This window comes from Halichoerus grypus, chromosome X, assembly GCF_964656455.1.
Source record: "Halichoerus grypus chromosome X, mHalGry1.hap1.1, whole genome shotgun sequence".
Taxonomy (NCBI): Eukaryota; Metazoa; Chordata; class Mammalia; order Carnivora; family Phocidae; genus Halichoerus; species Halichoerus grypus.
This window is the reverse complement of record NC_135727.1, coordinates 110686789-110712911: the sequence shown is the minus strand read 5'-3', so window position 1 is coordinate 110712911 and position 26123 is coordinate 110686789. Positions and strand designations below refer to the sequence as shown.

The window sequence follows — 26123 nt, the reverse complement described above, 5'->3', positions numbered from 1 at the left end:
ATGACCTGAGCCGAAGGCAGACGCTTAACGACTGAGCCACCCAGGCGCCCCTCTCATTGTGGTTTTGATTTGCATTTCCCTGATGATTAGTGATGTTGAGCATCTTTTCAGGTATCTGTTGGCCATCTGTATGTCTTCTTTGGAAACAGGTCTATTCAGGTTCTCTTCCCATTTTTTAATTGAATTATTTATTTTTTTTGGTGTTGCATTGTATGAACTCTTTATGTATTTTGGATATTAAGCCCTTACCAGATAAATCATTTGCAAATATCTTTTTCCATTCAGTAGGTTGCCTTTTTGTTTTGTTGGTGTCCTTTGCTGTGCAAAAGGTTTTACTTATAGTCCCAATAGTTTATAATAATAATATTATTATAATTTAAAGATTTTATTTATTTGACAAAGAGAGAGCAAGCATAAGCAGGGGGGAGTGGCAGGGAGAGGGAGAAGCAGGTCCCCCACTGAGCAGAGGGCCCAACATGGGGCTCGATCCCAGGACCCTGGGATCATGACCTGAGCCAAAGGCAGACACTTAACTGAGCCACCCAGGCGGGCCCCCCTACTCCGCCAATGGTTTATTATTTTTTTTGTTTCTCTTGCCTGAGGAGACAAGTCTAGAAAAATGTTGCAAAGAGAGATGTCAAAGAGATTACTGCCTATGTTTTTTTCTAGGAGTTTTATGGTTTGAGGTCAAACACATTTAGGTGTTTGATCCATTTTGAGTTTATTTGTGTGGATGGTATAAAAAAGTTGTCCAGTTTCATTCTTTTACATGTAACTGTCCAGTTTTTCCAGCACCATTTATTGTAGAGTCTATCTTTTCACCATTGTATATTCTTGCCTTCTTTGTAATAGATTAATTGACCATATTAGGGTGGGTTTATTTCTGAGTTCTCTAGACTGTTTTATTGATCTATGTGTCTATTTTTGTGCCAGTTGAATGGTAGAATTTTCATAGTACATAGTTGTCTTTATATTTGTTTTGCTAAGTTGACTCTTGATATGCCAGAGATTTTCTTAGGTGCTAGATCTAGATAAAGCCAAACAAATGATTTAAAATGAAAATAAGTCAGGGGTGCCTGCGTAGCTCAGTCAGTTGAGTGGCCGACGCTTGATTTTGGCTCAGGTCATGATCTTAGGGTTCTGGGATTGAGTCCTGCACCAGGCTTCACTCTCAGTGGAGAGGAGTCTGCTTGAGGATTTTCTCTCCCTCTCCCTCGGCCCCTCCCTCCACTCGCATGCACTCTCTCTCTCTAAATAAGTAAATTTTAAAATCTTAAAAAAAAATAAGATGAAAGTAAGTAAGTCTACCAACTTACTGATTTTTCTCCATGATGTTAAATACTGTCTTTCATCTTTATAACATTCTATAAACTGATCCTCAGGATGCTTTTCCTTTGCTACTATCACCTGTAACTTGCTGTGCACCTTTTTCCTCAAATATTACTATGCCAACAAGGCCTGTGTGAAACATTAGACAGTCTGAAAAACCACAAGAGGTTCAATTAAGCCCTTATATATTTCATTCCTGTTAATGCTGATTGACATACTTGACTCTTGACTTCTGCATTATTGACTTGGACTCTAAATTTTAAATTATAAATTAATGTAAAAGTTCTCAAGAGAGGCTATACACTGGAATCCCAAGAAACACATTTGCCTCAATTGCTCCCTGACATACAAAAGAGAAGATCCAGGGATGGAGCCATGGTATAAAGCATACTAAGTGTATAAAGTGTACAAAGTGCACTCATGGCTGAAAGCTGGCTCTAGACCTCTATTTTTTATCCTCTTTCCTCTTTTCTCTTCCTATCCTCTGACATTTGACCTTTAACTTTAGATGTAGACCTTGTGTCCTGCATCTGTGAATTTAGATGGGTAAACCATGTACTTCTTTGGGCCTTAGTTAAATTATTTAGTTAACTTATTTTGGTTTTACTTTCTTTTTCCTATGGCCCACACCTGTATGTTCTCCCAATGCCTGGTTCTCTATCCTTGAAAAAAAACAGTGCTTTCATTCATCAGGGTATCTTGCTGCATTTCAAATATAATCATTCCTTTGATGGTCTATGATCTCAAAATTAGGCAAACAAAGAAAAGCCTGATATTTGTACTGACAGTTTGTTATTACTTTAACTTTTATTATTTGTAATTAAGGAATTCTATAAATATGCCAGAATCTCTCAAACAGTATCTTAAAAATTAAATTCTAACTATCAATCCTTAGAGCTAGTGGGCATGACAATATTGCTAAATCATGCTAGGTGTCATTTAAATATATGAAGGAATTGTAGTTTCAGGTGGAAGTTTTAAGTCAGAATGCTTGGGGCTGGCAAAGAAACTACTATGCTATTCAGGTGTGACCCTAACACCTTTAAATCCCAAGCCCTTGCTCAGATTATGGAATCATTGTTCCAAAGGCATAAAGGCATTCAATATTAAAAGCATTAATATTTTATTTTTTGCCTCCCAGCTAAAACGTTTCTCCTACCACTGTGCATCATAAAGTCATGCTGATAAAGGGTGGACAGGTGTAAGCATATTATTCGGTTCACTTATTCATAGTTAATTACCTTTATGGTTCAAATACCAAGTGATAATAGGAAAGCTTGATAAATAGCTCTCCATTAAAATGCTTGGATTATTATAAAAAATGACTTGCTTCTCTGCCAGCCAATTCTCAGCATATTATTTACCTCATAGTATGTTGTCTCCAAAGCAGGACATATATATTTTTCCCCTTATTAGAGGGGTATTTCATAATAGCCTCAAGCTAGTTAGGACATGCCATTAAAATATCTGATACAATATGCACTTTAACTTGTAATTTACTTTTGATTTTTTTAAGAAAATAAATTTAAGATTAAATTTCTACATGCATTTTACTTTGAATCTTGTATTATAAAAGCATAGAAAACATTTCTGTCCAGTAAAAATTATTAATATTGCTAAAAAATGATTTTAGGATTTGGGAGTGCTGCTATCTTTGGTAAATGCATTTTTAAAATGGTCATAATGGTTTCTATGTGAATGAAATTACGGTTAATCATAGTCTGTGTAAACTTTTCAAGAATTAGAATGGTGTCCTTTTAGAAAGGACGCTAATCAATTTCGGAGAATTCTGAAGGACAAGCAATGAGGAATCTTGTGGTAGGCAGAATAAGGTGACCGCCCCCCCACCACCCACACCCCCCCACACCCCCCCACACCCCAATATATCTATGACCTGATCCCCAGAACCTGTCAGTATGTTAGATTACAAGGCAGGAAGGAATTAAGGTTGTTAATCAGCTGACCTTAAGGAGAGTAGCCTCTATTGTCCAGGTGGGCGCAATGTTATCACCAGGGTCTCTGTAAGTGGAAGAGGGAGGCAGAGGAGTTAGAGTGAGGGCTGCAGCTGTGTGGAAAAAGGATCAGGGAGGGGCAGCACTGCTGGCTTGGAAAACAGAGGAAGGGGACCACAGGCCAAGAAATAGGGGTTGTGGGGCGCCTGGGTGGCTCAATCGTTAAGCGTCTGCCTTCGGCTCAGGTCATGATCCCAGGGTCCTGGGATGGAGCCCTGCATCGGGCTCCTTGCTCAGCAGGAAGCCTGCTTCTCCCTCTCCCACTCCCCCTGCTTGTGTTCCCTCTCTCACTATGTCTCAGTCAAATAAATAAATAAAATCTTTAAAAAAAAATATGGGTTGTCTCTAAAAGTTGGAAAAAGGAAACATAGTCTCCTCTCGAGCCTCCAGAAGGAACATAGATCTGCTGAAACCTTAATTTTAGCTCACTGAGCCCGGTGTCGGGCTTATGACTACAGAACTAGGTTTCTTTTGTTTTTGAGCCAACAAGTTTGTGATAATTTGTTCCAGTGGCAATAGAAAACTAATGCAGGGTCTGCTATTCTTTAAAAAGATAACATTTTCCTTTTTGTTACTACTAAGTTGGACATACATCTAAGAAACTGCATTTTAAGATGATGAGCAGAGGACAACCTTGGTCGTTATATGAGTAATAGCTACTGGAATAGGGTATAGCTCTTTGGGAGGAGCGGCGTAAGCTATATTCTACAAGTGTTTTTAAAAAGCATCAGAGACTTCCACTTATGGTTAATATATAAAAACTCTCAGTTATTGCCATTTTGACAATATTAGCAAGCTAAATATATTAGACATGCAAAATTCTTAAGCATGTAGGAGAGCTGAGGATGCAAATAAATCCAAATAGACTAAATTCTAGAAAGCTACAAGTTCTTAGAAGAGAAGAGGTACACATTTGCTTTTCACTCCAATGGAGCAGTGGTAGAATACATCTGCCACAGATGGAATTAAGGAAAAACCAGCCAGGTATTGAACAAACTTTAATGGCAGTGAATGGGATCACGTGATGGATTAGGCTCCTGCTGAGCTCCAGCCCGAGTGTATCTGCCCTGACCTGCCACACCGTTTCTACTGTCTTCCACTAAATGCTCAGGAGTAGTGCAAGCCGCGAGAGTCGAGAAAGATGATCCACGAGGTGAGTGGGGTCAGGCAGCAGCCATCTGAAGGCCAAGCTTAGAGCTGGAGAAATGAGTGAATTCGCTCCAAGGCCATAGCAAATCTTTAGCAAGTCAAGTGCTACCAACCTCTGTGAGGGCAAGCACAGGTGAAAAATTCCCTTAAGGCACTGTAGGCCTTTCAGGGCAAATCAGCTGCTGAAGGCTGAGGGCCCAGCAGGAGAGATGAGGGAACTCCCAGTGACTGCATTGCAGGAAGTCCCTGGAGACTGGCAAAGGGCAGCAGGTCTGAGAGAGAATCTGATGTGCAGAAAGGGTCTCGTGAGTATGGTGAGTAAAGAGAAATTTACAAAGGACCAAACATCGAGCAACAGAGCCACAAAGCAGAAGAGCCATCTCGCCCAGTTTGGAAAGATGGTAGCCCATAGTCCTACCAATGCTCAGATCACAAATGTTGCTGAAGAAAATGCCCCTTCCTTGATGCAAAATATTGAAAGCCCATGATGCTTCACATCAGAGAGACACATAATGTCGGTTTGCCCCATTACTGGAGTTGCTAGGCTGGTAACCGTTAAGTTGGGAGTTCTCCACATTTATCTTCGGTAAAGATACCCTTTTCTTTTGCAGTTATACATAGTCAGTGGGGTGACACTTTTCCAGGTAGTGAATATGGAAGTCCCCCAGAACTTGCCCTCATTGGTTTGAGCATACATTGATATCCCTGCCTAAAGCAGTGATCACTTTATTTTTTGCTAATTGTGACTTTGGAATTGTTTTATTCCACATATATTTTTAGCTATCATTCTTCTATAAAGAAGAACTTTATCTTCCCTTATCATTCCATATTTTTGAGTACTACTATGGCCTTAATGGATTCACCGCTCCACCCCCACCGTCCCACCAATTGTTTTCCAGCCTTCATTGTCACTAGCCTTTTTGATGCTCAGTTGAATGAAATTTGGTCATTGGGAGCCCATTCAAGCTGATAGCTATTCCCATTGCTGTTGGAGCAAGTCTTTGGCAAGAAGGTCCAAGCTTTTAGTTCCTTCCATATCTAGACCTAGAATCAATCTTTTATTCAAGGAGCCGTGATCTTTTTAAAGAGTAGTGGTATTTCGAAACAAGTATATGGGTATTAAATGTCGTGACCATAATCTGTACTCTGAAAGGTTGCCTCCTGCTTGTCTAGTGATTCTAGACCAGCTCTGGCTTTGGGGAACGAGGAAACTTCTCTGCTGTCTAGGGGGCTGAATTATACCTGTCACCAATGAGGTCTGAAACCCAGCCCTGGGAAGGAGCTCCCTTCCAAGTTGTCTTTACTTGGTACTCTCCTTCAGCCAAAGAGCACTGTAGAGAGTTTTGATATATTTTATAGTCAATCCTGTATCCCAGATTATTAATTATTTTGTATTAAACATCCCCCTCTTTAGCCCACACTGTGATTTGTATCTCCTGATTGGGCCCAGACTGATCCAGGGGTGCTCACTGCTCTGAGTGCGGTTAGTTCTAGGTTCTTTCAGTAGACAGAGATGGAATTATTACATGAGGAATTCACATCGATGTTCCTAATTCATATATACCCCCGCAGGCTGTTCCTTATTTTCCCCCATTTAATAGTTTCATCTCCCTTTTTCCACAGGGAAAACATCAATATATTTATCAGTTGCAGTACCCTATGATAAACACAATGTAGTTTAGAATCACTGTACCAGTACCACCACCAGCAGCAAACTTACTGTGTAAAATTCAATATTTCTTTGTAGATTTTTGTATCTGAAAATGTATCCATGAAGTATTTAGTTTTAGTCCTGGGTAAAAAAAATGAATTTATTATTTTTTCTGTGTGGTCCTATAATCAACCTCATATAGCCTTAGGTTCGTTCATCTATCCATGTTTTCAATGTTAGGGTTTGTTTAATGCCCTTTTTGGTCTTATTGAAATGTAAAATATTCATTGATGTAAAGTGGATGCTGTATTTTAAAGACTTTCTAAGTCTTTCCTCCATGAGACCATCTGCTATGTCAGAGAGGCACTATGACTGCATCCCTAATAGCTCCTTTATTCCCCCAAACATAAATATAATTTTCTACTTTTTAATATTCTCCCCCCGGGAAACAAAATATCCAACTTTGTTCAAATCAAAGTTAAACTCTGGGTAAATAAGCTCTACCTGAGAGCCTGAGGTGTTCTCCAAATAGTATGTGTTTAAAAACCTATTATTTGTGAAGTAGTTTCTGTAACATAGAAGGTTTTTCGAATATCTTTGTGTCTTCTACAGTATTCAGAATTACTGAGATTCCAAGTGATTGTCAATACATGAAATATTGGCATATCCCAATAAAATGTTAAAGTGACTTGTAAGGGGATTATGATTCTTATTAGGATTATGGTCAAAATCGTGTACAAAGGATTATCTGAAAACCTAGAAAATAATTATTTTAAAAATCACATGGATTAGTTGCTACATATTATAATAAACTGTTGAAATCAGCTAAGTACTACACACACATACACACACACATTTATATAGTAGAGTTTGTCATTTTAGTTTGTGTACATATGTAGTATAAAACATTTTTAACCCTATGAGTATTTTATATATGTCCAAAAATGAGATTAAATAAAAAGGATAAAAATGCAAACCCCAAAAATGACTATAAATAGGAACAAATAAATGTAATTTTATATCAAACTGATAACAGTAAATTAAGAAAATTAACTTCCATATAAATGGCTCTTAAATTTGATATAAACGTGACATAAAATCCACTAGTCCACATTTTTTATAAAAACGATGAAACTATATTTGTTTGGAATGAGCATGTCTACTCACAAATGAGAATACATTCATACCACTGCATCCATTCATTCTGAAGTAGGACATACATTTGCTGATTTTTCTTAGTGCTAATTTGCAGGATTGGTGAGAGATAAATCCAGAATTGTGTATTTATGGTATATAATAACTTTCCAGTATATAATAACTTTCCAGAACTGTGTGTCGTAAAGGAAATAAGAAAAAAAAAGTCATTTTGATGTATGTCTAATCAGACAAAGAATGCAAGTCTACTGGAGGAATGATAATTGAACAAATTGGATTGATTACACTCATAAAATCTTCAAAATATTATGAGAAGCTTGATTTTTAAGTGTTGTACAAATAATATACATTGTTGATAAACTTCTCAAATTCAGTTCTTTTATTCACTTTTATGTATGCCAGACCATCATTTTATAAAATATAATTTCTAATTCTTGGTCAGGTAATTTTTAAATGTAATTATGTAATATTTTGTACATACTACCAAATGTATTTGGTCCATATTATGTACTTTATGTATACATAATAATAAAGCATGATAATAAATAAGTACCCAGGAACACATCATCCAACGTAAGAACTGAAGACAGCATCTTCTTGCTTCTAGTTGTGGGCCCATTTTATATATTCATCCTGCCTTCTCAGAGGTGACTACTGTTCTCAATGCTCAATTTATTATTCTCTTGCCTTTAAAAATATTATCATAATAGAATGTTCATTAATACCTTTACCTTTGTCCCAATTAAGAAAAAAAACCTAGAATACTTTAATATTATTAAATGATCTTTTGACTTTATTGTGTATTTTAATTTTGTATATTTTAAAATCAGACATTATTACTTTTGTGCAGTTTCTTTTCATTCCTTCAGGAATCTCTACCTTTCAGAGATTTTCTTCTAATGAGCAACATTTAGTATTTTCTTGAGACTGAGTCTGCTGAGAGCAAATTCCGATTTTAGCTTTGTTTTGTTTCTTTGTGCCCCAAACTGTTCTTATTTACACTTAATTATGGAAAAATGTCTTCCCTGGATATGGATATAGAATTTAATTTACTTTTTAAAAAAGTAAACTGAACACATCATTTTATTGTCTTCTGAATTCCATTGCGATTTAAAGTCTGTTTCCCTTTTGAGGGTTATCTTAACTTTCATTAGGTCATTTTTAATTTTTCTTTTTTCTTTTTTTCTGTTTCACTGTGTGTCTAGTGAGTGTGTGTGCATGCACATGCATTTCATCCTGATGGAGATTTGTTGGGTTACTTGAATCTGTGGCATGGTGTCTGTCATTAGTTTGGTAACTGTTTTAACCATTATCTCTTCAAATAGTGCCTCTTCCCCATTTTTCCTCTCCTCTCTTTCTAACTGATACTAACAATATATTATAGCTTCTTACTGTGTCATCTATGACTTTGATCCTCTGTTTTGTTTTGGATTTTTGTGTCATAGTGTCTTATTCTGAGTAATTTTCTGACTTATCGTTCACTTAACTAATTCTCTTTGTAAATGTTCTCTGACTTGCTTCCAGCTCAGTAATTTTCTCTTAAATTGTGTTAATCTGTTGTCACACACATTTGTTGAATTCTTGGTTTTAATTCTTTTTCTCTTCCAGTGAGTCTGTTTTGTTTTCATATATGCTATGTCACGTTTATAGTTATTTGTTTCCTACATATATTTTCAAGCCTTTCTTATAATAATATAAAGAAAGGATAGTTATTTTATACCCTGATAATTCCAATAGCTCTCAGATTTATGTGATCTGTGTGTTCTACTCTTCTCTCTACTACTTCTCTATCCCCACAAGGCCACAAAAACTCGTTTAGTTTTATAGCTATTGCTTTCTAAGAAGCAGATGCCCTGAGGGAAAAAATTACTTTCAATGCTGAACTTCTCTTGATTCTTGCAACCTCCCCTACCTCTTGGTCTGGCAATTTCTTATTCTATTATGAGCTGTTTGATGCACTAAGGAATTTATTTTTAAAAGTTCATCCAATTCTTTTAATTGTCCTTGACAGGAAAGTTGGTAATAATTCTCTAGCTCTCTTTTCCAGAAGTAGAAGTCACCAGATGGCCTCATTCCTTTACCTTTTAAGAATAGTTTTGTCATATTTGTTTCTATCCCTAAAAATATGATGTTTAGTTTCGCATATTTTGGGTCCTTATAAAAATACTATTGTATAATATAATTCTCTGACCTAATATTTTTACTCTGTTATAATCTATTCTCTTTATTGATACATTGATTATCCATCTAAAGATACTTTGAAATTCCTGCATGATTAGGAAGAAGCAATAAAATTTCATAAATATCAAACTATTTAAGGTTCACAAGATAAGTTTTTTCTATACCATTTATTTTTAGAAACAATAAAGCTTTTATGATAGGAAATTTATGGTATATATGGTGCTAGAATATCACATTGTGCATGCTTCCCTATTCCTAAAAAGTAAAGCAAAACCATTCTCGACTATAATATGATTAACACTGATATTAAATGTAGTTGTTTTCCGATTTGTAGTTGCATTGACTCAGATACAAAAATGTAAATTTCAAAATACATTTTTTGGGAAAGGGAGCAGGGTTTGAAACATGGCAGATGACAAGGACCAGCAACAAACTACCAACACTGTAGAAGAGCCCCTGGATCTCATCAGGCTCAGCCTGGATGAGTATATTTATGTGAAAATGAGAAATGACAGAGAGCTTCAAGGCAGATTACATGCTTATGAACAGCATTTAAATATGATATTGGGAGATGTGGAAGAAACTGTGTCTCCTATAGAGATTGATGAGGAAACATATGAAGAAATATATAAATCAACAAAACGGAATATTCTGATACTTTTGTCCAGGGAGATGGTGTTGTACTAGTTACCCCTCCATTAAGAGTTAGCTGAAACAAAGAATTTATCGTGTATAGAATATAGATTTTGTATGATTGCCTCTTTAAATGTAGAAGACATTCAAAAGAGAAACCTGCGTAAATTTTAATATTAAGAAATGGCCAAGGATTCTTCCACTTCTGAAATGAAGCGACTTGGAGATAACTCAAAAATTCTTAAGCGAAAGGGCATTTTAATTTTTTTCCAACCCTTTCAATAAATGTGATCACCAAGATGCAGAACTCTTTTTTCAGGAATTGATTCGCTCTGTTGTTTTCTCAGACAATTTCTGATTTTTTTTTCCTTTAAATTAAATTTGATGTTTCCTTTTTTGATTGAATTTAAAAAATATATTTCTTTAGGGGCACCTGGCTGGCTCAGTCGGTGGAGCATGCACCTCCTGATCTCAGGTTGTGAGTTCGAGCCCCACATTTGGTGTAGAGACTACTTAAAAATAAAATCTTTTAAAAAACAAATAAAATAAAATGCATTTCTTTAATACAATTCACTTTGCTCATTAGTTCTTATTTCTTGTAATTGGCGGGGGGGGAGGAATGTAATATTCCCGCTAGCAATTATCTGTGTAAAGCTCTGTGCTTACTTGTGAACCTCAAATTGGACTTCTCTGCCTAAAGGCAGCTCTGAGAATTGAGAAAAGCAGATTATTTCTAAGAAATTCTAAGGAGCAATATATACTGAGGAGATGGTAGAAAATATATTTCATGGACCACCTTAAACTAGAGGTGACCAAGTAAAAAAAAAATTGTAGGAATGATGATGTATGACCGCTTCTCAATCATTGAACTTGGTCTCCCCCTGCTTAATCTCACTGGTTCTTGCCCTGTAAGAATACCAAGTAAATTTCAATCAAGGAATTACTTTCTTTTGCTTAAATTGCTTGTCCTCACCTCTAACTTACCTTGATTTCTGCTTTTACATTTTAATCCTCTTATACTTACATGTGAGCCTCTTTTAGGTTACTGTGGTCTCTGTTGTTTCCCAAGGTCATATCTGAGACAGTGGGAAGCTTATTATGGCAACAGGGGTGACCAGTCTGAGATTTGTTCCACAGTGGCTTCCCAGTGAAAAGCCTTGTGCCACTTCGTCTTTGGATCTTGACTTCCATAAAAGCTACAGCTGCTCCTGCATAGCACTGGGACATGGGGCAGTACCCACTTTGGATATTCCTGATCCCTGCCATGATTTCTGGTTTAGAGGTCATCCTTATGCCAATCTTTGGTTCCCTGCTATCGACTAGCCTTCACAGCACCTGTGTACTCAAATGGGGCATGTGGAAAGTTTTCTATAAACAGGTGACATTCTCTGCTTGAGTGTACCCTGGTACCATTTCCCCTTTCCAAATCAATCCAATCTTGACCTTAGAAATGGAACCTTGTATAGTCTCAGAGTTCAATTTTGGAAATTAGTCACAGGCCCCCACTGCCTTAGGTTCCATCTTTAACCTAGCTGGGGTTTCTACTTTACTCTCTCAAGTGCTTGGCTCTTGAAAAATGAAAACCTGGTTTTCAGAACTCTTATTTCTAAAAATTGGCTTTGTGAAGCTCTTTTAGATTTCAAGAGGTGAACAATGACACTTTCTTGCACTCTCCAGGTATAACATAGGACTCCTTGAGGAATGGAGCACTCTGGCAACATAAGAAAATATTCAAAGAAAAGCACATTAATAGATTTTGAAATATTATGTTGGCATAGATATCATGACTTAAAAAATGTTTTTTAAACTGAACTTTCCTTAAAGCTCTTAAAGTAAAGATATAATGACAGACAATGTAATAAAATAAGAGCATTAATGTACAGGGGCGTCTGGGTGGCTCAGTCGTTAAGTGTCTGCCTTCGGCTCAGGTCATGGTCCCAGAGTCCTGGGATCGAGCCCCGCATCGGGCTCCCTGCTCGGCAGGAAGCCTGCTTCTCCCTCTGCACTCCCCCTGCTTGTGTTCCCTCTCTCACTATGTCTCTCTCTGTCAAATAAATAAATAAAATCTTTTTTTTAAAAAAAAGAGCATTAATTTACATATATTTTCATCCTTAGATTCTTAAGTTGTTTGTTTAGTTTCATAGTTCTGGAGGCTGGGAAGTCTAAGATCAGGGTCCCAGTATGGCCAAGTTCTGGTGAGAGCCCTCTTTCTGGTTCGAAGATGGTCATCTTCTTGCTAGGTCCTCATATGGTAGAAAAGAGAGAGAGAGAGAAAGAGAGAGGAGGCAAGCTTTCTTCTGTCTCATAAGGACACTGCTGTCATCCTGAGGGCTCTACCTTTATGACCTAATTATCTCTGGAAGATCCCGTGTCCAAATACACTGGGGATAAGGGTTTCAACATAGATTTTGGGGATGACATAAACATTTAGTCTACAGTATTTACTTAGTTTAGTTTTAAAGACATAGTATATCAATTACTTCATTTTGAAATCAAAACCCCTACACGGCCTGGATTTACTTTTGTATTGGTAATTACTTCCTCTACTATATTGAATTAGTCAAAGGAAAACATGTTCCAATTCAGTTAGTGAGACTTCCTCATTAGTTGTCCTGATGTTGCTTTAGCATTTACTTACCTTGGTTATACATCATTTTTTAAAGCCACCAAGTAGCATTAAGTAACCCTGTGTAGGATACAGAGCATAGAAAGTTATTTAATACTTGTGCCTCCATTTTGTCATTTGCAAACTGTGAAATTAACAACACAATCAATCCAGAGTTCTTTTGAAGATTAAATGAGATAATTTAAGTATCAAGGACATAGTACAGTAGGTGCTTGATTTGTTAATGATTCTTACCCTAGTTTAAAATTTCCTAATCAGTATTTTTTTCTTTATATTTATTGATTAGATCTAACAGTTTTTTGGTGGAGTCTTTAGAATTTTCTTTGTATCAAATCATGCCATCTGCAAATAGAGTCAATTTTATTTCCTCCTTTGCAGTTCTGAGGACTTTTATTTCTTTTTCTTGAGTGAATGCTCTGGCTAGGACTTCCAGTATTTTGTTTAATATGAATAGTGAGGGTGGGCACCATTGTCTTGTTCCTGACCTTAGAGGAACAGCTTTCTTTATTTTTTAAAAAGGATTTATTTATTTATTTATTTGAGACAGAGCGGGGGCAGGGGCAGAGGGAGGGGGAGAGAGAGAATCTCAAGCAAGCAGACAGCCCCACTGAGTGCAGAGCCCAACACAGGGATTGATCTCAAGACCCTGAGATCATGACCTGAGCTGAAACAAAGAGTCAAGTGTTTAACCAACTGAGCCATGCAGGCACCCTGAGAGGAACAGCTTTCAACCTTTCATCAGCAAGTATGATGTTAGCTGTGGACTTATCATATATGGCCTTTGTTATATTGAGGTATGTTCCTTCTATACCTAATTTGTTAAGAGTTTTTATCATGAACTGATGATAAATTTTGTTAAATGCTTTTTCTGCATCTATTGAGATAATCATGTGGGGGGTTTTTTAATTCTATTAATGTGATGTCTTACATTTATTGATTTGTATGTGTTGAACTATCCTTTTATCCCAGGGATAAATTCCAGTTGCTCATAGTGAATGATCCTTTTAATGCGCTGTTGAATTCAATTTGCTAGTATTTTATTGAGAATTTTTACATCTATATTCATCAGGGATCTTGGCCTGTAGTTCTCTTTTCTTGTAGTGTCCTTTTCTGGCTTTGGTATCAAGGTAATGCTGACCACATAAAATGAGTTTGGGAGTATTACCTACTCTTCAGTTTTTTGGAAGAGTTTGAGAAAGACTGGCATTAATTCTTTTAAATATTTGGTAAAATTCACCACCATTGAAGCCATGTGGTCCTGGGCTTTTCTTTGTAGGGAGATTTTTTGATTACTGATTGAATCTCCTTACTGGTAATTGGGCTGCTCAGATTATCTCTTTCTTTCTGTCTTGGTAGGTTGTATATTTCTGAGAGTTTTTCCATTTCTTCTAGGTTGTCTAGTTTGTTGGTGTATGGTTGTTCCATTCAGTGTTTTTCTAGCTTGCCTAAGGAACATTACAATTCTAATTCCCCTTTTTCTCATTGACTGTAGGATTCTTTTCTTCTTTTTTTTTTTAAGATTTCATTTCATTTATTTGAGAGAGAGAGAGAGAGATCACAAGCAGGGGGGAAGGGTAGAGGGAGAAGCAGACTCCCCACTGAGCACGGAGCCTGATGCAGAACTCGATCCCAGGACCCTGGTATCATGACCTGAGCCGAAGGCAGATGCTTAACTGACTGAGCCACCCTGGCACCCCTCTCTTCTTATTCTTATAAGGAAAATTATAAAGCTCCCTTTTTCTTTTGTTTCTGAATCCTCATAAAATATGTTGGTCTAGGTTTCAGGTTTAGTATGTATTCAGTTGGTCTGTAAGTCATTTTCTTAAAGCACAATTTCTTTTTTTTTTTTAAGATTTTTTTTTTTTTAATTTATCTATTTGACAGAGAGAGAGATAGAGCAGGAACACAAGCAGGGGGAGTGGGAGAGGGAGAAGCAGGCTTCCCACCAAGCAGGGCGCCTGATGCAGGGCTCGATCCCAGGACCCTGGTATCATGACCTGAGCCGAAGGCTTAATGACTGAGCCACCCAGGCGCCCCTTAAAGCACAATTTCAAACAAAAATGACTTTACTCTCTGCAACAATAGATAACTGGCTTCTTATATTTTTAGGTGGTTTAAATACCAAAAAAAAGAAGATTTTGTCTTAAGAGAGATATTTGTTGAAAGTAAGAATTACATAAGGAAAAACCATATCCAAAGTCACAGGACACATGCTTCCAAATACATAAAGTATTTAAACTGGTCATTCAGGTATCCACTCTGACTTGGTAAGAACTATTACTCACCTAACCTTCATGCTTTTCCTAAAAATGGAAAAATGTGTAATATTTACATATATTTATAGGCAAATACACCATTATCTACCTAATAGGACAGTTTCTATTAGGCAACCCAGGTAGTGGTATCTAAGCTGAGTAAGTCAAAATCCCACGTATAGCTGGAGTGAGCACAGATCCTCCAGATACCAGCTTCTAAGTAGAGAAGTGTAAAACAACACAAACTCCCACATATCTACATAATTTTTCCAATTTACCTGAAATCCTTCCAACTTAGCACTCTTCTCCAATTTAATTTTCTCGTAAAGAACTCTTTTAAAATTGCAATGTCTAATTCAGAGGTATAACACATTATGACATTATCTGCCATTAACCTACTTTCTCTGATTCGTTTTGGACTAATTCCCAGGCCTACCTCCCTCATCGTCTCATCCAGAAAACTGAAAATTGACCAAGGAATCTGTATATTGTAACAAGCATCCCTATTGAGTCTCTGGCTGTTGGTCTTGAAAAATAATTTTAGAAATGCTGCCTAGGAAATCAGGGCTGCTGCAAAAAGTTAATAAACAGCTGGGGGAGACTTCAAATAGCAAAGTGATTACAAGATAGGCAGCAGGATCTTTGAGAGCAAGTCATCTATTTTGTAGTTTAAAACCAAGAGTGACCTCTGATGGCATTTCTTTTTACTCTGTGTGGCTATCCTTCAAGGTGTTTGAACTCTCTGAAAATATATATAAAAGTAAAAAAAAAAAAACACTATAAAGTACAGCATATTAAGGCAAATTGTAAAAATATGATTTAATTAAAATGCTTACACCCATATTTAAATTTTTCTTTGCATCTTCATTCATTTTAATCATTAGTGCAACTATGAAGGGTCAGAGAAATTGCTATAGAAAGTTTTGTGAAAGTTGAAAACTCAATTTTGTCAATCTAGATTTGGTACCCGCTCTGTAGCATTCAGCTCTTCTTCAAAACTCTTCCTTATGAAGACCAGTTTAGGATCTGTTTTTAAGTCTTCGTTGTTATAGGTCTAAGGGAGCAGCCATTGAGTCTACTGTTTTCATCACTATATCACTGGAACATATCATGGAAGAACCCCAACCTCAATGGAAAGAAAATCACATGCTAGTGTAGGTTGGTAGCTCATTATGAAATGCATGTGTCTCTCAGTGAAATAAAAACAGTCCGTTGTAATTTTGAAACTGAAATTGGCAATCACCATTTATGATCTTTTATTTTAGTTTTTAACAGTTAGATGGGAAGACCTTAGATAATGAAGAATAATTTCCTACTTTGTAATGGTCCTAGCAACTAGAGCGTATTTGCCCTTAATGGGGCTAATCTGTCTTTTCAGATAGTCATTTGATAAGAATGGCTTATACCATTATTTTTTGTTTTAGATATTATTAAAATAATAAAATCTTACATGCAATTTTAATACTTATGATTAAAATGGAAATTAGGCACCTCAGTATGCTCCATTTAGATTGGAATGTGTGATGCATTATTTATTGCACAAATAGGTTTGAGGATACAAAGCCTTACTTTAGCAATTCCTTACAGGCCTACTATTTAAAACATGCCCCAGGTAGCTGTAAGATTTATGCCACATTTTACAGCCCCTTTATACCGATTTTTCAAACTATCTACAAATATTAAAACTGATACCACTGTGATATGAAATATCTGAGACTAAAAACTAATTTTAGAGACAATTTGTCTTTGTGTTCGTATATTTATAAATGAAAGACGACTATAAAATACATTCAAAACTGGCCGCCACAGGCAGGAAATCATTACAAAGAACTGTTGTTCAATAAGGTTTCCCAGTGTTCCTTAATTCAATTTCAGTTTGAACCTTTTTGAAGCTAAACAACCGACATTGTTAACCAGGTGTTAGAGTTGGATCTTAATAGCTTTTACTTTGTTTTCTGTGGGATGAAAACGGAAGCTAAGCAATTATAAAAGGAAACTTGATAATCTCTCCTTATGGGTTTAAAGCAGGGGTGGGCAAATGTTTAATGGCAAAGTCCAGATAGTAGGTATTTTCAGCTTGGTGGACCACATAACTATCTGTCGCACTGCTCAACTCTACCATTTGAGCTTGAAATCGGCCACGGACGGCACGTAAACAAATAGGCACAACTATACACCGTATTTCCAAAACCAGGCAGAGTGCTGACCCCTGACTCCCAACAGAGAATGCAAACACACACAAGTAAAGGGTTCTCTGTTTCCTATGGAAGCTGAGCCCTGAGCCGGAAGTGTGAATTCCACATCTCACAGCCATTGTGACATTGTCCACTACCATTTCCGCACCACTTCGTTCACACAAACTCTGTTAAGTGAAAGAAGAGATACCACTTATCTTTCATCTTCTGTTACTTCACACTTTGAGCACACGGCCTGTGTATCACCAAGATAGCTATATGTTTGCTATTAGATAAAATTGAGTAACAAACCATCAAAAACAGTCATTTTCAGAGTGAATAACCATTAGTCCAAAATAATAAATATAAAAAGCTCTATAAATACATGGTATAGTTTATCATAGGAAATGCCATGTTATTACTGTAAAGAAGGCTCATGGATAGACAGTGGTAGAGGACTTTTCCCCTATTTTCAGTGGGAGAGATTTAGGACAAAGATTGTACTCAGGGTTAAGTTTATGAAAGGAGTGGCATGAAGTCTAGCTATGTGTTTGATAAGGTTCAAGTTGTCTAAGTAAAAACCATTGTTTGTCTTGTTGTGTTCCTGAGGGAGATAACAAAATCCAGTTTTGTGATTTGGTCAGTCTCATAAGTATGATGTATATACATCCTGCGGTAGAAAACCTTTTTAAAAATATCGTGGCAGAGAATGTTGTTTATCAACAATATTGGTGTTATTTCTCTTCTTTTGAGACCCATACATTTCTTAGGCCCTTGGCAATTTTGTAGGGCCATATGGTTGTGTTCTGGCCAATGAAACATGGACAGAAGTGATAAACGTTACTTCCAAGACTGGTTTTTAAGAGTTCTGCAGAAATTTCCATGCTCTGTTCCTTAGTTTATTTACTGGCCACATACAGAGAATACATTAGACCTCTCTAAGGCCCAAGAGTGATTGGGACATGGAATCATGAGATTAAAGAGTGTTCTGGATGGAAGTGGGTTTAAGAGTCAAGGTTGTAATGTCTGAAGAAAATTACATGAATGAAAGATAAATAAAAGTTCAAGCATATGATTTTGCTAGTTCTAATTTATTATAACATAAAATACTTATATGTATAAAAATTAGAATCTTAAAGTTCTCTTTAAAACAAGTTTCAAGTAGCTCAGAAAACAGATACCGATTTCTACTAGTTATCCTTTCACATAGAATGTTTATATCTAAACTTTTCAATACTACCCATACAATCTTGTTTGTAGTAAATGTGTGGTCTTTCGTCAGTCTTTTCTCTTCCTAAGTGCCATTGTATATAACATTGTGAGGTATACTTTTTGCCTTTTAATAGTTGATATCAGAAATGCAGACATAAATAATTTGCCTTGTGGCATTTTTTAGAATAATGTTTATCCTTTGCATTCTATGGCAGTTTTGAAAAAAAATAAAATGGACCTAAATAAAATGGATTAACTGATCAATCTTAAATTTAAAAAACAAGTAATATAGTCACATTTTGAAATCTGATTTAAAATTTGTGATAATTAATTGTATTGGTTTTTATATATTTTGCTACAATATAAAGAGGAAAATGAAAAGAATTCAGTAAAAAGTTAAATTGTAGATTATTTCTTATGAATAGATTCCTATTTTATATTTTTAAACCCTACTAAAAGCATGCTTTTTTTAACCTAATATGCTTTAAAAATCATCTGGTATTGATCCTATATATTATGCTTAATAACTAATTTCAAAAATAAATTTCAATAAAAAAGACAAATTACATTGAAAATTCAGGAAAAAATGGCAAGCTCTTATTTTAGCACTCTTGGGTATTCAGCTCTAATTGTCATTTTTCTTAGGGTATGCAGAAGTACTGAGAAGTTTCAGGCAGAAAGCCTGCTGAATAACCAAAATGATAGCACATATGCTTTGGGAGTTTAATGCAATTCAGTGAAATTGCTGATTGAAGAGATTTCTCATGTTATTAGTAAATGAATTTAGAGTTACAAGAGACAAGTTGTAAAAATGGCAAACATTAGTAATTGTCAGATGCTTACAGTGCATTACAGTGTACCTGCATCGTGTAAACAGTAAATCATCATCTTTTAGTGTATTAAAACAATTAATAAGAGTTACAAGATTACAGAAAAACATGAAAAAGATTAAAAGAAAAATTATTAAACACAGTGTCGAGTCAGAAAAGTGGCTGTGGATTACAGAAAAATAACAAAATTATGACATTTAAACCTCTTTCTTAAATTTCAATTCCAGTATAGTTAACCTACAGCGTTATATTGGTTTCAGGTGTACAACATAATGATTCAGTGATTCTATACATTACTCAGTGCTCATTGCGATAAGTGTACTCTCAATTCCCATCACCTATTTCACCCTTTCCCCCTACCCACCTTTTCTCTGGTAACTATCCATTTGTTCTCTATCGTTAAGATACTGTGTTTTTGGTTTGTCTTTTTCCCTTTGTTCATTTGTTTTTTTCTTAAATTCCACATGAGTGAAATCATATGGTATCTGTCTTCCTCTGACTGACTTATTTCACTTAGCATTATACTCTCTAGCTCTGTCCATGTTGTTGCAAATGGCAAGATACCATTCTTTGTGCAGGCTGAATAATATTCCATTGTGTGCGTGTGTGTGCGCGCGCACGCGCGCGCGCGTGTGTGTGTGTACCACATCTTTATCCATTCATCTATTGATGAATACTTGGGCTGCTTCCATAGTGTGGCTATAATAAATATTGCTACAGTAAACATAAGGGTACATATATCCCTTTGAATTTAAACCTATTTTGTGTCTGGGTTTTTGTTAACATAGTGTGGAATCTAAACCTATTTATTATATTATTTTACTTGGTACGTTTCCATTTTGAGATTTAAGATACTTGTTTTTAATTGTACATATGCAGTCCTATTCAGATTTATGTTTAAATGATTTAGTGTTCATTTCTTATCTGTTATGGACTGAATGCTTGTGTCTCCCCACCCAAATTCATATGCTAAAACCCTAACGTGCCTGTATTTGGAGATGGGGTCTTTATGGAAGTAATTAAAGTTAAATGAGGCCTTTAGAATGGGGACATGATCCAATAGGAATAGTGTCCTAATAAGAAGAGACACTGGCGAGGGCGCCTGGGTGGCTCAGTTGGTTAAACGACTGCCTTCGGCTCAGGTCATGATCCTGGAGTTCAGGGATCGAGTCCCGCATCGGGCTCCCTGCTCAGCGGGGAGTCTGCTTCTCCCTCTGACCCTCCTCCCTCTCATGCTTTCTGTCTCTCATTCTTTCTCTCTCAAATAAATAAATAAAATCTTTTTTAAAAAAAAAGAAGAGACACTGGTGAACTCTCTCCCCACGTGCTTACCCCAAAGAAAGGTCATGCGAGGGCACAGTGAGAAGGTGGCCATCTGCTCACCAGGAAGAGGGCTTTCACCAGAAACCAACCAGGCTGGCAACTTGAACTGGGACTTCTAGTCTCCAGAACCATGAGGGAATAAATGTCTTTTGTTTAAGCCACTCAGGCTATGGGATTTCATTATGGCATCCTGAAAAGACTTATATGCTGTCTTCAAAAAACAAAATTTCATGCCTGAGTCTGAGTCTCCATTCTCACCACTGGAGTGGATTTATCAGGAAGAGTGCTCTGGTAATATATGCCAAAAGAGAATTTTGTGTGTGTGCTTACAGGTTAACATATGATGAATTCTTATCTGTTTAAAGGAATACAGAGTCACAAATATTTTTCTCTCAAAAGTTAGTGTTTATAGTATTTAGCATCATGGAAAAGGATAGTGAAAGGATTCAGATTGGTTTCTCTTTGTATGTAACTTCTTGTTTCTGCTGAATGCTTGTATGATCTCTTTTTGTCCTTGCAATTAAAAAAAAAATTATATATATATATATATGTGTGTGTGTGTGTGTATATATGGGGGAGGGTTAGTAAAATTCCAGTAATTTTGAATTTTGCCAGGTGAAATTTGTGCACTTTTTCATACTGCATATTTTTATTACTCTTGGGTTATTTTTGGTTTTGTTTGAGGTCATGTAGATTACTAAATCTTTCACCACTGCTTCTGCTGGTTACTATTTGTTTGTTTGTTTGTTAGTTTAGGAGCACCAGTCATCAATTTGTTTGGGTCCATTCTCTCTTCTCACCATCTCTAATACCTCTTGTTGGTATTACTTATGTGTCCATTTCCTCTGTATTTTGGAGGAGTTTCTCATATTTTTTTATATTTGCACTTGTTCAGTTAGATGGAGACGTCCTCAGGAAAGTTCTTTTCTCTTTATGTTAAGACACTGGTGGACTCTTCAACAACTTTTATCGATCTGTCCCTGTTTGACCTTGAATATTGTTTTGTCTCTTATTTGTATTGCTACTATTGCCTTATCTTTCTTATTATATGTCTATTATAGGATTTCCTCTTCATTTTCAGTCTTTACCACTATTTTATCTTATATGTCCTCATAAATAGAATATAGCTGGGTTTTGCTTGTTTTATTTTATTTTTTATTTTTTTTTTTGAGAGAGAGAGAGTGGGCATGGGGGAGGGGCAGAGGGAGAGGGAGAGAAAGAATTTTAAGCAGACTCTATGCCCAGCACGGAACCTGATGTGGGGCTTGATCTCAGGACCCTGAGATCATGGCCTGAGCCAAAATCAAGAGTTGGATGCTTAACTGGCTGAGCCACCCAGGTGCCCCAGGTTTTGCTTGTTTTAAATACCAATCTAAGAATCTATCTTTTAAATAGTCAAATTAGTGTATGCATATTCATAGTAATCACTGATATGTTTGGATGTATTTTTGCCATCCTATTTTTTCCTACTTTACATGATTTCTTATTCTTTAGCTTCTTTCCTGCCATTCACTGGTTTGGTCAAGTTTTATTTTTGTCCTGTTTATGTTTCTTTACTTTTTGTACCATTTTACATGAATGCCCTTAAGTTTTAGTGATGATTATTTTATTTTATCTAATGAAATATTTCACTGCGGAAAGATGGTATACAAAAATATCATTAAAAAATACCTAGGCTCCTCCAACCAAGTTCAGAAACAAACCATTACAAATATGCTTCAAGGTCCCTACATAGTTTTCCCTTATCGTAGCCCTCTTCTAGCCAGAGATAACCTCTTTGCTGATATTGATGTTTATCATCCTATTATTTTCTTTATACTTTAACAGCATATGCATTTATTTAAAATGTTACTTTATTTTGCTGCTGTAAACTTTGGTATTTTATGGTTAGTTTTCCAGCTTTTTTTCTAAATAAAGAATGTAGAGAAATTTATTGCCATTTCAAAGTATAACTCAGGTGAATCAGAACAAAAAAAATCATTAAGTTGACATTAAAATATATTATTTGACCAGACTTGTCTTTAGGAGATTTCTCTTTTGATAGGCAATTCGGCCCCTAATATAGTGTAATTTGGTATAAACATATTGTGGATATATATTTTTAAAGATTTTATTTATTTATTTGACAGAGAGAGACACAGCAAGAGAGGGAACACAAGCAAGGGGAATGGGAGAAGCAGGCTTCTGGCCGAGCACGGAGCCTGATGTGGGGCTCGATCCCAGGAACCTGGGATCATGACCTGAGTCGAAGGCAGATGCTTAATGACTCAGCCACCCAGGCACCCCCATATTGTGAATATTTTTAAAGTCCTATAAAAACATGTTTTATGATGGTCCATCATAAATAAACAATAATATATATTAATATAAATTAATTGGTGGATGCATTTTTGAGTTTGTACAGTGTTCTAGAAAGACCCTACTTTCTCCACCATATTGTATATCAAATTGGATATTCCTCTTGTGTTGCATTTGTCAAAATGAGCTCAGTAGGATCTGTTTCTTTTATATATGTCAAGTTGTATCCATTCAAACTATGGCATTCCCACACAAAACCCACATGAGAATATGTTAGGAAAATTCAAAATATTTTACAGCCACATTAGCAAGTGTTTCAGCAAAACATACTCTCCAGCTTTATTTTTGGACTCAAAATTAAGGTTTTTTGGTTTGCACCGTGTCGATATATAGTATTGGACATGTGGTTGGTGAGCCTCCCTGACGAGATCCCTTTTACTACCTCCTTCCTTCCAGTTGTGTCCCAGGCTTTCTGTCCACACCCCATCGGACTGGGGCCAATTGGTCCTTTGTCTGTGCTAGACTCTTCCCCGTGCTTCCTGTCACACAGCCAGGTAGACCAACCCCATACGCTGAGTTTCCAGTTCTTCTCACTGCTTCTATACTTGAATGGGGCAGTATACTACAAGGTTAAGTGACACACACTCCACTCTGAGGCCCAGTTTCGCCTCATGGCCTATCTGCAGAAATCTCAGATGCTGGGTGGACCCACTTGCTGAGCAGCCTTCAGTGTCTCTTCTTGGTTCATCGGGACAAGTTAACCAGCAGGGTAAAATGGACTTTGTTACTCATCTTTACTTGCCTTTTTTCTCATGCATGCTGCCTTAGATTTCCATCTCCTCAAATTATCAGTTCTTTGACCCATGTCTCAGGTTCTGTTTATTAGAGACTCTGTCAAAGAATAATAAAGCCCTGTTTGTTTCCCCTTTGATGTATCAGTTTACATTTCTACCTATAAGACCACAGCTTAGGATGCCACGATGAAACACTCAAATTGAATAGAATTTGTGCTCCTCCATCAACTTAGATCATCTTCATGACATCTAAGATGATCTTTATATTCTATTAATAGAAAACTGAGTTCATGGCACCCTCTTCTACTTTTTTCTTCCTGCCTCAACCTAGGCCTGCTTCCTCTCAGGTATGCTGTCTATCTCAGTGAATAATCCCATGAACCTGGGGACCATTTGTTCCCACTCCTTACCCAAATTCATTTTATTCACCAGGTTTTTCACTTCTACTCCTAAATATTTCCCGAATCCGCTTCTCTCTTCACTCTCCCACTTTCATGGCTTAAACATGGCAGCCACCATTTCTTACTCAGACCATTTCAGTCCTCTCCCAGTCAGGCTCTCTTCTTTCAGTCTCTGCAGTCTCTAGTCTATCCTTGAACCTGCTGCCATCATATTTTAAAGTGATACCAACTAACACTTGCTAAAAATCTCTTCAGTAACCCCCCATTGCCAAAATTATAACATATAATGCAAACTCCTAGCATGCCATACAATGACCTTTGTGCTCAGATAGTTCCTATCCAGCTATTTGAGTTTTCTAAATATGCCAAGTTTTTTCACACTTGAGAGGTTGTTTTTTTTTTTTTTCTTAACATGTCATTTCTCCCACCTGATATATCCTTCTCCACAGTCTCTGATAAATTCCTAGTAATCTCTAAAAGACAGCCCAGTGGTCATATCATTTCTTCTCTTAGGCCTTTCCTGATGTCCACATCACTCCTTCTTGAGTGATGATGCAATTCTCTCCATGTTTGTCTTACACGCTTCTTGTAGGAATGGTCTCAAGGCAAAGGCAGATGAGCAAGAGAAGAAGTAGAAACATGTAGGTACTTTTTCAAGCCTCTGCTTGGGTCAAGTTTGCTAACATCCTATTGGCCAAAGCAAGTAACAGGGAAGAGTCCAGAATCAAGGATGGAAGCAGAACGACCTGCCAGAGTAAGAAGGAACTGCAAAATTCTATGGAAAGGGGCAAGGGTAAAGGAAGGGTGAACAGTTAGGGCCATTAGCACAACTGATCTACCACACACTGTGAATATTTATTCCTGAAAACCTGGATCTCCATAGAACCTTTTTCTTGAAGCATACTCAGAGGTTATGTACAGTGATGAAATTAACCAAATCGCTGCTTGACAATGCACTGTACAGGAGTAAAAGACATAATGGGTGACTGAAAACCATGAGCTTTTGGAAGGGATGCTCAGTTTAAATATTACAAGCACATCTTGCCAGTTAATGTCATGGCTTTAGTGGTTTTACTTGTCACTACTTTTAAGAGGTGTGATTTTAGAGAGCTGGATGTTGAGTGAGATTGACAGGAAGAATTCAGGAAAAAATAATATGAAGATGGATATTATAAAATAAATACAACACAGTAATTGTTGCCACAAACTGAAAAGTAAATGTGTTATGCTCTTTTTGTGATTCTGTTGAATTAATAGATCCTGAGTTCCAGACAGATCAAAATGCACCTTAGGGACTCTGTTTTTCTTTTTCAAATATGAAAGAATGAGAGAGAGAAAACATCTTTAAAAAGCTGTATTAGGTTATCCATGAGAACTTCAGTGAATATGTAATGAATATGTATTGACATTAGACCAATAACTGAGTGACAGCCAAAATTGTTTACCCAGTCTCTTTGCTTGTGGTCTATTTAAGCAGATGGTTCTGCATGCTTTAGAAAGAAACTTTTCTTGAACCTAAGCTTGAATAAAGAAATATACCAAATGAACCCCATGGGGATTGAAAAGCTGAGTCTTGGACATGAAAGGACTTAGCACTGAATGAGAATTTTAACTAATCATAAATTATTGTGGCTATAACAAAGGATTGGATTGAATGAATCCATGATTTTACCTTTTTTTTCTTAGATGGTATTATATTACCATTATTACCTCCACTCTTTATTCCTCTTAGTGGTTGTCATATATACATAGATATTTGTGAGGGATGGCCTAACTCTTGATGGATGGAGGGGCCCATTATATAAACAGAGCCATCTGGGGCTAAAGAGAAGTCAAACTGGATAGCCCAGTAAGTGACCAGAGGGTAACACTACAGCTGACGTCTAGGCAATCAGCGTAAGGACAATTCACTGGAAAAATTTAATAGTCTATTCTCTTGGGTAATAACTAAATATTATATTAATGATACTAACAGTATTAATGGTAATAGCATTAAGTACTATTTCTTGACCTCTGGCTATATGTTAGGTACCTGGTAAGTGTATTTTATGTGTTATCTCTTATGGAGGTCAGTCTTATTGCCCCCCATTCTGGAAAAGG

The 26123-nt window shown here is 36.5% G+C and overlaps 1 pseudogene; it reads left to right on the top strand.

Moving 5' to 3' along the window:
* Positions 1-9882: 9882 nt before the first annotated feature.
* Positions 9883-10164, top strand: LOC144380506 (U6 snRNA-associated Sm-like protein LSm3 pseudogene; annotated as a pseudogene).
* Positions 10165-26123: the final 15959 nt, after the last annotated feature.